Raw genomic sequence first — 16195 nt, 5'->3', positions numbered from 1 at the left:
CTGGAGGGTTTGAGTAGCACGGTGCGGCGCTCTGGGGGGAGGGGGTTTGCCTGGCCCAGTGCTCTGGGGGATTGGGCAGCCCGGCCCGGCGCTCGGGGGGAGGGAGACGGGGGTTTCGGCAGCCCAGCGCGGCGCTCGGGGGGGGGGGCGGCGGCGGGGGGGGGGGGGGGGCTGTTACGGTAGGGCGGCGCTCTTCTTTTTTGCCTGGGGCGGCAAAAAAGTTAGAGCTGGCCCTGTCAGCCAGGCATGGAAAATGTGGGGACAGTGTTCAGTACAGGGGCCCCCTGCAGCTGTTGGCTCTCCCCAAGGCACAGAAGCCAGAGGACAGTATGGCCGTGAAACAATCAGTCCCCCTTGACCCTGTGCTTACTCACCATTTTGGGGCTCCCGTGGGTTATGTGCGCTTGCTTTGGGACAGGCAAATTATGCTATTGTGTAGACTGTGCTTGCCCTTAAGTACAGGGGAATCATTGCTGTCTGAGGTGAACAATGCTGCCTCTGTTAAATGTTGCATTTTGCCTTTACAGATGCAACCTTGAGATCTCACCCATTCGTGTTATCACCGTCTGAAAGACTGCAAAGAATTAGGAAGAGGCAACGTAGAAGCAAAGAAGACATGCTGCATGAAGTAATGCAGTCACTTAATGAGAATCTAGAAGCACAGGAGTGGAGGGAGAGTGAAAGGAGGATCCGCCAGCAGAATGAGGAGCACTGGCACAAAAAGCGCGGTGCTCTGGCAACAAAGCACAGATCGGCTGATAAGCATCTTGGAGCGCCAAGCAGACTCGATCCAGGCGCTCGTAGCCATGCAGGCGGAGCACTACCACGCCTGCCCTGCCCTGCAGCCCTTTAACCCAAAACTCTTTCCCTTGTGCCCTCCATGTCATCTCCAACCCACTTTCCCCAACATCCGGGTTCTTACCGCCACCAGCTGCCTCAACACCTGTAGCTTCACCACCCAGCCCTGAAAACTATGACTCCTACCCACTGCACTCAACCCCCATCACCATGCATTGTAGCCATCCTGAAGTGCAGTACTCATTGCACAGCACTCCAGACAGGAAGGCTGAGTATGATAACAGGACATACGCAAATCTGTTCCCCACCCTATCTCCTTGCCCTTTCTGTTTCCCAAGCAGTTGTGTTTCTTTTCAATAAATGGATTTTTTGGCATTGAAAACATTCTTTATTATTGCATAAAGTAAAAGATACCTTAACCCAGGAAAGCAACAGGCACTGCAAGTCAGCGTAGCGCAAACAGATTCCTACTAACATTGGAACCACTGCACTTCACTCCCGTGCAGGGCACCAAACGTTACTGGTGGTTTTCAGCCTCAAATTGCTCCCCCAAGGCATCTCTAATCCTTGCAGCCCCGCGCTGGGCCCCTCTAATAGCCCTGTTCTCTGGCTGTTCAAATTCAGCCTCCAAGTGTTGAACTTCCGAGTTCCATCCCTGAGTGAATCTTTCACCCTTCCCTTCACAAATGTTATGGAGGGTACAGCATGTGGATATAACCGTAGGATGCTGTCATCGGCCAGGTCCAGCTTCCCATACAGAGAGCACCAGTGACCCTTTAAACTGCCAAAAGCACACTCCACAGTCATTCTGCACTGGTTCAGCCTGTTGTTAGTCATAGATTTTAAGGTCAGAAGGGACCATTATGATAGTCTAGTCCGACCTCCTGCACAACGCAGCCACAGAATCTCACCCACCCACTCCTGTAATAATCCCCTAACCTATGTCTGAACTATTGAAGTCCTCAAAATTATTGTTTAAAGACTTCAAGGTACAGAGAATCCTCCAGCAAGTGACCCTTGCTCCACGCTGCAGAGGAAGGCGAAAATCCCCCAGGGCCTCTGCCAATCTGCCCTGGAGGAAAATTCCTTCCCGACTCTAAATATGGCGATCAGCTAAACCCTGAGCATGTGGGCAAGACTCACCAGCCAGACACCCAGGAAAGAATTCTCTGTAGTAACTCAGATTCCCACCCCATCTAACATCCCATCACAGGCCATTGGGCATATTTACTGCTAATAGTCAAAGATGAATTAATTGCCAAAAAAATTAGGCTATCCCATCATACCATCCCCTCCATAAACTTATCAAGCTTAGTCTTGAAGCCAGATATGTCTTTTGCCTCCACTGCTCCCCTTGGAAGGTTGTTCCAGAACTTCACTCCTTGCTGAACTGCTCCTTGCTGCTGTCAAGGCTCCCTATGTAGGGTTTCATGAGCCACGGCATTAAAGGGTAAGTGGGGTCTCCAAGGATCACAATGGAAATTTCGACTTCCCCTACGGTGACCTTCTGGTCTGGTGAAAAAATCCTGGCTTGCAGCTTCCTGAACAGGCCAGTGTTCCCAAAGATGCGTGCGTCATGCACCTTTCCAGACCAGCCTGTGTTAATGTCAATGAAATTCCCACGGTGATCCACAAGCGCCTGGAGAACTATAGAGAAATATCCCTTCTGATTAACGTACTCGAAGGCTAGGTGGGCTGGTGCCAGAATTGGAATATGCATCCCATCTATCGCCCCTCTGCAGTTAGGGAAACCCATTTGTGTAAAGCCAGCCACAATGTCATACACTGTCATAACTATAAAGGGAAGGGTAACAGCCCTCCTGTATACAGTACTATAAAATCCCTCCTGGCCAGAGACTCCAAAATCCTTTTACCTGTAAAGGGTTAAGAAGCTCAGGTAACCTGGCTGACACCTGACCCAAAGGACCAATAAGGGGACAAGATACTTTCAAATCTTGGTAGGGGGGAAGGCTTTTGTTTGTGTTCTTTGTTTTTGGGGGTTGTTCGCTCTTGGGACTGAGAGGGACCAGGCATCAATCCAGGTTCTCCACATCTTTCTGAACAAGTCTCTCATATTTCAAACTTGTTAGTAAACAGCCAGGCAAGACGTGTTAGTTTTTATCTTTGTTTTCTCAACTTGTAAATGTACCTTTTTGCAAGAGTGTTTATCTCGGTTTGCTGTAACTTTGAACCTGAGGCTAGAGGGGATTCCTCTGGACTCTTTAAGTTTGATTACTCTGTAAAGTTATTTTCCATCATGATTTTACAGAGATGATTTTTACCTTTTTCTTTAATTAAAAGCCTTCTTTTTAAGAACCTGATTGATTTTTCCTTGTGTTTAGATCCAAGGGGGTTGGATCTTGATCCACCAGGAGTTGGTGGGAGGTAGGAGGGGGGATGGTTAATTTCTCCTTGTTTTAAGATCCAAGGGGTTTGGATCTGTATTCACCAGGGAATTGGTGAAGAGAGTCTCTCAAGGCTACCCAGGGAAGGGAATTAGCACACTGGGAGTGGTGGCAGCGGACCAGATCTAAGCTGGTAGTTAAGCTTAGAAGTTTTCATGCAGGGCCCCACATCTGTACCCTAAGGTTCAGAGTGGGGAAGCAGCCTTGACATGCACATTACCCAGAATCACGGTTCTTCTGAGCAAGATGTGATTAATGACCCTGCAAACTTGCATCAACATGATTCCAAAGGTCAACTTTCTCACTCCAAACTGGTTAGCAACCGATCGGTAGCTCTCTGGAGTTGCCAGCTTTCAGATTGCAATAGCCACCCGCTTCTCCACCGTCAGGGCAACTCTCAATCTCGTGTCCTTGCACCGCAGGATGGGGGTGAATTCCTCACACAGTCCCATGAATGTGGCTTTTCTCATCTGAAAGTTCTGCAGCCCCTGCTTGTCATCCCAGACTTGCATGACGATGTGATCCCACCACTCAGTGCTTATTTCCCGAGCCCAAAAGTGGCGTTCCACGGTGGTGGGCATGTCCATGAATGAATCTATCTCCCCTTGTAAGTATTCTCACACTTACTATCAAACTGTCTGTACTGGGCTATCTTGATTATCACTTCAAAAGATTTTTTCTCTTACTTAATTGGCCTCTCAGAGTTGGTAAGACAACTCCCACCTGTTCATGCTCTCTGTATGTGTGTGTGTGTATATATATATGTATATATATATATCCTCAATATATGTTTCACTCTATATGCATCTGAAGAAGTGGGCTGTAGTCCACGAAAGCTTATGCTCTAATAAATTTGTTAGTCTCTAAGGTGCCACAAGTACTCCTGTTCTTTTTGCGGATACAGACTAACATGGCTGCTACTCTGAAACAAGCAATCTCATGTCATATGCATTACTCAAGTCGATATCATCGTTGGAGTCCTCACCGTCAGTTTGGATCTTAAGGAGTAACTCGACTGCCAAACGTGATGTGCTGGCGAGATTCGTCAGCATATTCCTCAGCAGTTCGGGCTCCATTCCCGCAGCTCGAAAGGGAAGACAGAGCACGCAGTACAAAAATGTTGAAAGATGGTGCCAAATGTGGACGGAAGCACAGGGATTGCTGGGATGCGAACCGATGCATCACGGGCGTTGGGACAGGACCCAGAATGCCCCGCACTCTCCGCCTCCTTCCCACAAGCCACAGCGCCAAAATGAGAAGAGGTGCTCTGTGGGATAGCTGCCCATAATGCACTGCTCCCAATGCCACTGCAAGTAATGCAAATGTGGCCTCCCCAGTGCACTTGCAGCTGTCAGTGTGGACAGACTGCAGCGCTTTCCCTACTGCGCTCTCTGAAGGTGGATTTAACTCACAGTGCTCTACATCTGCAAGTGTAGCCATGCCCTCAGTTACTGCCTTGTTTGGACTAGGATGAAAGGTGTTAGCTAAAATCATGTTAGCTAAGCCCATGTAAAACACCGCTGAGGACCTAGTGTCGACACTGTTTAACATCTTTAAACCCAAGTTAATGTCTCGGGGTCAATCCTAGTGCAGGAACTTTTTGGTACTTACTACAACTTTAGGTAGCACAGGCCTCTTTCATTACTGTACTGCTCCTGCTTTATACCAATCTAATATCCTGTTCTTAGTTACTGTGCCTATTGTGATGTTTTGGGGACCACCCAGACCAGTAAAGCATTCTGTCAGCACCAGCCCTGTAACCTTGAGGGCTTTTGTGCTGAGCAGCTACAGTTCAGATCCTGACACCAGAAGCCAGCCCACAAGCACAGTCTCACCCTGGCTCTCCCCAGCTTACTTACTCTTTGCTGGGTGACACCAACAGCCCTTCCAGTCCTGATTATCCCCAAACGTATCCTCCCTGAGTTCTTAATTACCAGACACTCGGACCGTTCCCCTCTGGTTTGTCACCCCTGAGAGCATGAAACCAGTCCCTCCCCACCCCGTTATCACCTGTTATACACATGCCACATGGTTTTCATACCAGAGACCAGCTTGGGATAAAAATAAACAAAAAAAATATTTAATAGAAAAGAGGAAACAGAGATGAAATAGTAAGGGAAAGAAACATACACAAGTTACACAGAAAACTTAAAGATGCACTTAAAGATGCAGCCTTGGGCGTTACACTTTCATACTAGATAAAATGTCTTTTCTAGTAAGAGAGTTACCTATTGCCTTAAAACAGTTTCTCAGCATACCTCCTAGCTAAAGGAGGGACCCAGCATTCTGACAGCCTCCTGCCTGGAGACTGTTCCCCAAGTTCTGGATGCTCTTCTGTTCAAACCCCTTCCATTTTAAAAGGGTTTGCAGGTCCTCCTGCCCCCTTCAGTCACTATAGATATTCAAAGTGGGAAAAACTCCCTCCTTTCTTAGGCTATGTTAACACTGCAGATTACATTGGTACAGGTTATGCCGCTCACGGGTGTGAATAAGCCACCCCCTGAGCAACATAAGTTACCCCATCCTAAGCATAGGTGCAGATAGTCTATGTTAGCAGTAGAGCATTAGGGCTAGTCTACACTGGAAAAAAACCCACCTCAACGAGGGGCATAGCTCCCAGCGCTGGGGTACTGTTTACACTGGTGCTTCACAGAGCTGCAACTTGCTGCTCTCAGGGGTGTGTTTTTTCACATTCCTGAGCGAGAAAGTTGCAGCGCTGTAAATTGCCAGTGTAGACAAGCCCTTAGTGCCGCTGAGCCACTGTAAGCCCTGCAGTGTAGCCACAGCCTTTGTTTTCAAAGACTGGGGTCTTCTTTTCAGTTTCAAGCTGTTCCCATTTGCTTTGATAGTTTCTCGTTATTTTTCCCTGGACTGGACAATGGCTGGGTGCTTGAAGCCAGTCTCGCCTGATGGGAAGTAGCCCCATCCCTGCCTGATTGATTCATTGCCCTGTTAGGTGATGCTGAAGCTATACCACAGTTACAATTGCCATTTTCTACATGTTTATGCACATACATTCGTAACCATAAGCAGTTGTACATATTTCAGAATATCTATTAAATTCAGTGCATTACAAGATTTCATAAAATATCCTATTTGATATACTCTCACAACAGTGAAATGACTGTGTGCAATCAGTTGGTTCAACTGCTTATTTTCGGGGGGTTAAACCTCCTGTTCTCCCCTTGGTCTGGACCCTGACTGAGACACCTGTGTTTTGCAGTGATTAGATATTTTGATGGTTATAATATTTCTGGTTGTACTCAGAGGGTGAAAGTCACCCCGTACAGTGGGCTTTGCACCACTTAAGTCTAAACGGATACAATAGGTAAAGTAAAAGTAAGAAATATTTGATATACCCAAACCACTTCTTAAAAAAAAGCCTTCTTAACTACAGTATGTTGAAGTGATGATGAAATCAATTCCACACCTTCCTCTGACAAAAAAAGGTACAATACCTATTTCATTATGTGTTGTAATTATCAACCTGTTCCCATTGTAAGCAATGGGAGTTTATGCAGAGAGCTTACTGAAGTTTGCCATGTGTTTCTGAAATCAAACACATCTGTGTCTCAATGTGAAACTGGGACTCTAGAATTTAGAATAAATAATCCACAGAAAATGTATACCCCTTTAAATACCATGAAAAGGAACATATAAAAATTGTCAGCATAATAAAATTCTCAGATTTTCATGGTACTCTTAAACAAAACAAACACTTGCACAGAAAAGGGCAATTCCTTCCAGCACAATAATGTACTTAGTAACAAGAATAGAAATGCATTTCAGCAGAAACTGGCATCTGGGAAGAGATGATTTTATAAATCTTGTAAGTGAGTTTAAGTCACAGCATGTCAGGGCTTGTTAAGCTAATGTGACCATACATTCCATTCGTACTTAACGTTACATCCTGTTACTGCCAGTTACTACTCAAGTAGCCGTATGCACAGAATAACTTTTACAGCTACAATGACTCAGATGTATCTGAAGAGGAAGAAGACGCTACCTCTTGAGTCGTGTCCTAAATACAAATATCTTAAAAACCAATATGCAATATATTTACCGAAAAAAAAAATTTAGACTAAATGCAGTTCTTTTAAACCAGCAAAATTTTAGACAAAGACTGACAACCTAATAATTCAGGAGATTTGACAAAAATGTGTCTGCTTTTATTTAATGTCTCTCTCCTTTTTTGGTAAAATGTTTGTTAATACTGAAAATCAAATATTTACTTACAATAAACATTCACCCTGCCACTAATCTGGTGTAGTTTATGATTCCTCACATATTGATTAATAAAAGCACAATGTAACACAAGTGTAATCCACCAGTAGCCATTAGTTTCTTAATGCTGACCAAATGCCCACAAACATGGGAATTCTTCCACATGCATGAAAGGAAGCGCTTATATATCTGGGTAAAAAACCATTTGGACTGCTGTATTAGTTGATTTTATGGTGGACTTCCATTTTTAGAGAATAATTCTCAGGGCAGTTAGCGATACTGTTAAAAATATAAATTTTTACTTTTTTAAATAAAAACTTAAAATTGATTATCCTAGTAAAATTTTCCTAAATAGTCAATGACATAGACTAGCAATTCTTGGTTAGGTCTATATGAAGAACTAAATTATGCATATATATGACCTGCATCTAAACATCACTTATTGGCAGGTTACACTCTCACAGAACATACTGTGCTTTTTTCTTCTTTTTCATTATAGACTTTACCTCAACCTCTGGTGATGTTTTGATATTGTGGTGATAGATGCCTTGGAAATACCTTTCAAAGCAGAAACACTTTTTTTTTTTAAGCAGTCCAGATCCAAAACAGCAGAATTGCTTGTATTCATCTCTTTCTAAGAGCCACAGCTGATCTAGCAAAAGTTGATCCCAATTCAAGCCTACATGTCATCATCTATAGCTGCACCAGTCTATGCACTCCAGGCAATCCTTAGTTTGTGTGTGATTTTATTTCTATCTTTAGTAAATCTTTGTATAAAAGCCATGTGGCACTACTTTAAGACCTTTATTTCCAAGTGGTCTAAAAAGGTCTGGCTCAACTAGTAGGTTTAGAGCATGGAAGACATATAACAACATCTCTCAGCTGGAACTCTTTTTTTAAAACTTTGGCCTAGTAATGTAACAATGATGGTCCCCTGTGAAGGCCCCTAGTGCAATCATCCAACATAGATAGAAGTCTTTGATAATAACTAAACCTCTATAAGCAAGGTAAGACTGCAAACTTTCTACCCAAAAAATTAAGTAATATGGCCTCTGTCTTGGTTATGGTGTTTGAAGGGTCTTCCCCAGAATTCAGTGTAGTGATGGGATAGTTAGCCTCTCTTTTGTTCTGTGGCCTGTAGGAGACTCTCTCAGTCATAGGATCACTCCCTTTTAGTTGTGTGTTTTGTTTTGTTTTTAATTGAGAAAGATTAAAAGTGAACTCCCTGTACAACAAAGTATGTAAAAGCAAAAGGGATGGGTGTAGCGCTTAGGAAAAATGGGGAGCATGGAGGAGAAGCAGAGAAATATCAAGAAGAGCTGTAGGCACAAACCATAGAAGAGCGCTGGGGATCATCAACTAGTTCTCAGCAAATCTAATCTGTTAAACAATTTCTAGGGGAGAAGGTTAAGTGGTAATACTAGTCTTTATTTTCTTGGGTACTCCAAGAACTTCCTATATCATTATCCACCATTAACTACAGTACAAAAATATTATAGTGGGGATTTTTAATGGGTTTTTCTTTTACAGAAATCTTAGAAATGCTACACAGTACATATTATACAAGCATCTAAGCAATGCAAGTGGCATTACATGTTTAAATATAAGAAAACTTTTACTCTTATGGAAGCATCTAAGCCACATCTAGTCTTGTATCTAGTCTTTTTTTGGAAAGAAGGATGAACTGGCTTGGCTTTGCCAGTCTGCTAGCTGCATTTAAAAGAAAGTCAAGAAAAGGAAGGAGTCCGAATAGACACCATGAAAACTAAGAAGATAAGAAAAGTTGAAGTTCTGAAAAGAACCCTTTCACTGAGTGTGCTAATAAAGACGGTCCATCTCTTCATTACCATGCTACTCATCCACCTCTGTTACACTGCACAAAAGGGAAAAAAGCGGTCTTTATAGTTGTACATGATTATATTTTCCTTTTGTATTGAGTTCAAAGTCTTTTTTAAAAAGCAAGAGTAGATTGCTCACAATGTAATGGGCCATTCCCAGGAAACGATAAAATGGCCTTAACGTTTTATATTAATACAATAGGTTATGTATAAAACAGTTTTTAAAAAGTTAATGCATATTAGCTTAGAACAGCCATATTTTAATACTGTGTGACTGAAAGTTCCAGTAGAGCAGATGAATGGAGCTACATGAGGAAAAAAAACGCTATGACAAAGGGATAAAGGTTTAACTAAAAGGACTTGAATCTATATTTCAGGTACCTCTTTACCTTCCATCAGGAAACGAGTTATTAGGAGTAATGAAATCAGGGATAGAAAATACAAAAACTTTTTAGATCTTTCTGTGCAAGGCGGTGACACTGGCCTTTACTTCTTCACTTTGTAACGATTCCTTTGAGTTGTGGCTCTGAAAAAGCTATGAAACATCTTCCTGTTATTTCTTTTTCATCTTTCCAAACACTGGCCAGTAATAACCCCTTTCCTATTCTTTCCTTGCTTTTTTTGAAACACATATTGACTGTAATGACTATAAATTATTCAGTCAGTGTGTCAGATTTATAAAAGTGTTAGAGCTCCTCTGTGCTGCTGCTAGGTGCCTATGAGAATGTTTAGTGTGTGGGAGCCAGAACACACGGATTCATTTTAACTATGCCGTTTCTCACTCCAGGTCACTGCAACCCAAAAGACATTTAAATATTGAAAATGTTAACTAGGTTTTGGTCATCTCAGTGCTTCACTTTGTAACTGATGGATTGCTTCCTCTTTCACCAAAACCAACAAGCAGCAGACTCAATCCTGGCCTCTCTCCATAACTTTCTAGTGCCTCTCTCCATAACTTCTCTTCTCTTGTGACAACCTCTCGATAGGTAGAGTTCCATATCCAGAACTTTTTTATTCCAAGTATGGAATCTTTAATGAGTTTTATTATAATATGAATATTTAACTGAATAGCTAGAGCATAGTTATGATCATTAATTTAAATGTTGATCTGAATCCATAAATAACAGGTTTGCAGGATGGGTTGTAACAAACAGATGTACTTCAAAATGCAGGAAACTAAAAACAGGTAAACATCGCTGTGTGCAACTACAATGCCTCTTACTTGGGAATGAAAATGAATACTCACAAAAGCTTCAGTAGTTCCAATATGTAGCAACCCATCTTCTGACTGGAACATCAAGATGATATGTTCTCTTCGTATTCCACATTGTCTCCCAGTTCAGTACTTAAGCAACATCAAGGTCTTGTTCTTAATCTGCAAAGCACCAGGACTGGACTACCACAAGGATGGCCTTTCTGCGTACAATATCTACTGCAGAATTCTTTGATCTATAGCAGAGCTATGACTGATGGAGCCTTGGATGAAACATCTGAGTGTTGGGGAAAGAATTATCAGTAAAAGATTCCTGGTTGTTGAACTTCCTGCTTCCAAAGATTAGCATAAATCAAGTCTTGCTTTTTAAAGACAGGGCAGGACATGCTTCTCTGCACAGGCCTTCCACTAATAACAGAGGCTTCAAAAAACTTAAAACAAATACACATCTGTTGAGTCCTTTCTTTCTTCCAAAGGATCCAGAAAAATGCAAACTAAACCAGAAAGGAGAGATGTAGGCAGTCTGTTATCAAACAGCAAGTGACTCAATCTCTTTTGTTGCCTGATTTCTGAGTGATGGGTCATTAGAATTATCTAGATTGGTAACAACGTTTATGTATTATCAATTACACCAGACTAGCAGTTTCTTATAGAAAAATATCTCGGATACACACCTCTTTGTCATATAGGAAGGCATAGCATTTTTTATGGTATTCATAACCCTGAGCACCCTGTGCTACAAGACCACATTGTTAGACACAAAGGGCATCATTAGATTCTTCAGTAAGTCAGGCTGGGAAGACTATCACCATCCTAACTACAATAGCTCTGTAATTGAGACTTCTCCTTGCTTTGCCCATAGACTGGGACTTTAATCCTTTATTGGTACAGAAAGACAGCCCACCACTATACTGTCTCTCTCATTACAGTTATTTGGTGCACTTCATACAAGTGGTTTTGGAAGATTTCTGGGCCCCTGCTATGTCAGCTGTTCTCAGGTTGAATTCTATTTGATTTTGGGCAGGGTGTCAGATCAAATTGTAAAGATTATTACACCTCTACCCCGATATAACTCGACCCTATATAACACGAATTCGGATAGAACACGGTAAAACAGTGCTCCAGGGGGCGGGGCTGTGCATTCCGGTGGATCAAAGCAAGTTCGATATAATGCGGTTTCACCTATAACGTGGTAAGATTTTTTGGCTCCCGAGGACAATGTTATATCGAGGTAAAGGTGTATTTGTATTGCAGTAGTTCCTAGTGGCCTTAGTCAGGAACTGGGGACCTATTCTGCTAGGCACAGTACACACATATAATGGAAAGACAGCCATAGACCAAAAGACTTTCAGTGTAACAGCTGTAGATCTCTAAGGTAGAGCTGGGTGAATACTGGTAAAAATTATTTATGAACATATTAGCAAATTCCAAGCAGCAATAAGACCTGACCTTCCCCCCCACTTTTCTGTGTACATTCATGAATCCAGGTTTTGTTCACACAAGTGTTATGTTGGGGGAGGGAGTCTTTTATTCATGCAAATGCAGGTATTTGTGTGCAAATGAGCATATTCACATGCAAATGAGTGCATTTACACCAAAAGCGCTTGCCCACCTGCCACATAAACACTGGCTTTTTGTGTTTGAGAACAAGGGTTTTCAGCAGGAGGGAGTGAATGGGAGAATGAGAAAGTCAATGATTTATAAGCAACTGATTGGTCAGTCAGCCACAGTGACCAGGAAGAGAGGAGAAAGCAAGTAAGGGAAAAGTGGAGAAAACCCTTAGGGAGGTATAAAGGAAAAGTCCATGGAACTACTTTGTCCTGATGTAAAAATCAGATGAGGAGGTGGGGGGGGGATAAAAAGGCTACCATTTCACTTATCCTCTGAGCTGAAGTAATGGCAAACAGAAATAAGGTATTAAAATGGGGTAATCTAAGTGAAATCTGCGACTACTAGCAGCAGATATCTCCAATGGCTGATGATGGGACACTGGATGGGGAGGGCTCTGAATTTCTACAGAGAATTCTTTCCCAGGTATCTGCCTGGGGAGTCTTGCCCACATGCTCAGGGTCCAACTGATTGCCATATTAGGGGTCAGGAAGGAATTTTTCCCCAGGTCAGATTGGCAGAGATCCTGGGGGGTGGGGTGGTTCACCTTCCTCTGCAGCATGGGCACGAGTCACATGCAGGTTTAAACCAGTGTAAATGGTGGATTCTCTGTAACTAGAAGTCTTTAAATTATTATTTGAATACTTCAGTAACTCAGCTGGAGATTAGGAGTCTATTACAGGTGCAGGTGGGTGAGATTCTGTGGCTTGCAATGCGCAGGAGGTCAGACTAGATGATCATGATAGTCCCTCTGGCTTTAAAGTCTATGAGTCTAAGGCTTAGAGACTCTCTGATTTCTTTATGCCCCTTCTCTCATCTAACAGATAAACTTTACTAAATGGTCAAATCCTGTCTAAATTCAAAGAGATCTTACAGCTGAGACCTGAACCAGTATATTGGAGACAAGTCCCTTTTCTAACCCTTCCCAGAGGAACTCTTGAAACACAGAAAAGGGGGACTCTCTCAAATACACCCTCTTTTTCTTACAGAAATAACCAAATTTGGCCCACGAGCAACTACAGGTGCCGGAAGTGCTAGTCTTCCTTGACTCTGGGAGATTTCCCATGCCCATTACTTCCTATGGTAGCTTTAGCGTTCTTAGCTGTCCCTTCACACTAGCCAGGTGTTTTAAGGATAAAGTACCTCAGAAGCAGCAGAACCAACTAATTTATTCCTTATTTTTTTCTCATTAGATCTTTATTGCCTGTAGTTCCTCAGCTATATAAATATCCCCCAAATCTGTGCCAAGAATGAGAAAATACATCCACTAGTGCCACTTCAGGACCGGTGCATCTGACTACTAAGGTACATGAACAGCAGGTGGCTGTCCACTGAAGCAAATAGATCTGTGCATAGCTGGGGTTCCTCAGGGGCTTGGACTGGATACAGCTGCAGTTTGATAAAATACAGTTTCTCTGCTAGGTGCTGACTTATCCAGCATGTCTTTGAGAGATATTTCTACTCCTAACGGTAGCAAAAGAGCTTTGGACCCATTCAGTCCCCATTAGAGGTTGTGGTTTTTTAAAAAAGTGTATAAAAGGTGATTATCACTGAATACGACGTATTCTGCTTGAAAACTTCTACAGAGCTCTTCTCACTGCTCTAATTCCTAACAAACTGCTGTGTTGCTTTAACTCAGGGTGTGACCGCCTGCTCCAGGCTCTTATGTGCACTCAGCCATGAAGACTAGCAGCTGGGCCTATAGCCAGCCACACCGGGTATGGCACAGTTACCAGTTGCTTGATATTCCCTCACATGCAGCACAGACACCACATCTAGCGCTTCACTCAGAGCAGCATCTCCTGGCCCAACTAGTAATGCCAGATGTGTTGCAGCATCTCTCATGGCATATCTCAGCAGAGGATGCATCTCTCAGAGCTGTTTGACTTGCTCCAGGTCCCACGGGTAGCACATGGCAGAGCTAGGAACTGAACCAAGCACTACCTGAACCACAGAACCATCCTTCCTCCCATAGCACCTTTAGCACAAATTCAGTAAGCCCAAATTAAAGTCTCCCTCCTTTCTCCTCACCTTCTTTGATGACCAGTCAAGATGTCTATCCTTACCCAGGCTATACTCCTCTAAACCTCATCCCTGATGGCTCTGTGCCTCTGCCTCACCATCCCAGAAGTCCTTTGCAGTTCTGTGCCTCTTCTTACTTAGCCCATGGATTCTCTGCCCATTTACACTGGTGCTTAGTAAAAGAGGCTGCTAGACTCTCTATGACTTTGAGTTATTGGCTGCCTTTCCTTCTGGGGCCTGCTACGAGAGTTAGGGGTGGCAGCACACAGATGGTTTTTTGCATGGGTGGGGCTGCTTCTTGTACTGAGGGTAAATTTGGCAGCTCTCTCTAACTCCTGTGATTCTAGGACATATAAATAAGGGATTAATGAGTAGGAAGGTGGTATTACATCTGCATATGGCAGTGGTGAGACCAATACTGGAATATTGCATCCAGTTCTGGTGCCCACATTTGAAAGAGGATTTTGAAAAATTGGAGAAGCTGTGGAAAAGCCTTGATTTGAACAATGCTTCAATGGCTAGAAAAAATGTCTTCTCTTGAAAGAGGCTTAAAGAGCTTGAGGTCTTTAAATTATCAAAAAGAAAACTGAGAGATGACTTAATTATGGTGTATAAGCACCTTTGGAGGGAGAAAACGCTAGCTATTAAAGAGCTCTTTAATCTAGCAGAGAAAGGCATAACAATCAAGGGCAGCAAGCTGAAATAAAGGCACCGAATAAAGAAAAAAGGCACCTTTTAAAAAAAAAAAAAAAAAAAAAAAGACAAAACACAGTGAAGATAATTAACCACTGGAACAAATTACATGGGGAGGTGGTGGAGTCTCCATCTTTTGAAGTCTTTGAATCGAGACTGGATGACTTTCTGGAACATATGCTCAGTGAAACACCAGTTTTGGGGCTCCATATAAGAGTAACTGTATGAAATTCTACAGTTTGTGATATACAGGAAATCAGACTAGAGGTTTTAGTGGCCCCTTCTGGCCTTAGTCTATTAATCAGTTCAAGGAAAAGGGGAGATAATGGGCCAATTTGCTCACGGCTTTGAACCCATCTCTGAAATTTTAATGATTAAAAAAAAAAAAAAAGTATTTCACCAGCTATAACAATGAGGCAAGCAACACAGGGGTTGAGAGCTCATTGAGACACTGCATTAATTTTCAGTGGAAGTTGAAGTCACCCCCGGGTTCATTCTGAGTGTCTCCAGAAGAGAATTAAGGGGTTAATGAAGGAAGATGTGCTGAAGTACTGGTGGGTGATCTGAATACCTCAAATGGGGAAGGAAACACCAGACTGAAAAAAAAAAAAAAGGTGTTTTAAAAAGACAATACCTTCAATGTTCACCCATTTGTAGAACCAAACTTGAAAACTGGCCAAAACCAGAAGTGGCAGGATACTGCCAAAAGACTTTTTTCTGAGTTTTTCTAGCTGTGTCCTGAAGCGTACATGCTAGATATCTCATGAGAAAGCCTGTTAATCTGTGAGTGCTAGCCACATTTTGTAAACTGTGGAAGAACGAACTTAACTCGGGTTTAACTGACCAAAATCTAAATTCTGAACCTTATGAGATTACTCTGTCACTAAGTATCTTTTAAATAAAAGTATATGTACATTTCTGCCTTAAAATTTGTTAATACACACAAAGAGACTGTAATACATTTAAGGTAGATGCTGTCCCTTACTGTAGCTGACCAGGAATTTCACAGCTATAATGCACAAGTATTAAACTCCTTTGCTAGCACAGTTCCAAATTGCTTCTTCAGGAAAAGACAGCAATGCAGTAGACTTACAGTGTAAGCATATTCTGTTACACTGGGAGACATGATATTTCTGGATTTTCTCACATTGTACTGTCTCTCCAAGCACCGTTTCAGATTATACTGTAGGGGTCAGCAACAGCTGTGCAGTCACAAGAATAGCAGCTTGCATTTGCAGTGAATGACATGAAAATAAACAGTAAGCAATCCAAAAAGATACTAGAGAGGTGAGCCAGATAATAAACCCTTTGCAAGAACCTTGTCCAGCTGTAATCTGTGTGATATATTTAGTGCAAGAAATGTAAGGCCAAGATTACAATTACTGGAGCAGAGC

At 42.6% G+C, this 16195-nt stretch overlaps 1 long non-coding RNA gene across 2 annotated transcripts in view; it reads right to left on the bottom strand.

The window, feature by feature from the left end:
- LOC117885092 overlaps positions 1-16195 on the bottom strand; it is a 74918-nt gene that overhangs the window by 41111 nt on the left and 17612 nt on the right. The window contains exon 3 of one of the 2 annotated variants that reach the window (XR_004647709.1): positions 10512-10972. The exons of the other annotated variant lie outside the window; for it this stretch is intronic. This is a non-coding gene — a long non-coding RNA (uncharacterized LOC117885092). The remainder of the gene's footprint in view (positions 1-10511; positions 10973-16195) is intronic. 2 annotated transcript variants of the gene reach the window in all.

The sequence above is a fragment of the Trachemys scripta genome, chromosome 11 (genome assembly GCF_013100865.1).
Source record: "Trachemys scripta elegans isolate TJP31775 chromosome 11, CAS_Tse_1.0, whole genome shotgun sequence".
In the NCBI taxonomy this organism is placed as follows: domain Eukaryota; kingdom Metazoa; phylum Chordata; order Testudines; family Emydidae; genus Trachemys; species Trachemys scripta.
The sequence above is the reverse complement of the archived record's forward strand: the minus strand, read 5'-3'. Positions and strand labels throughout refer to the sequence as shown.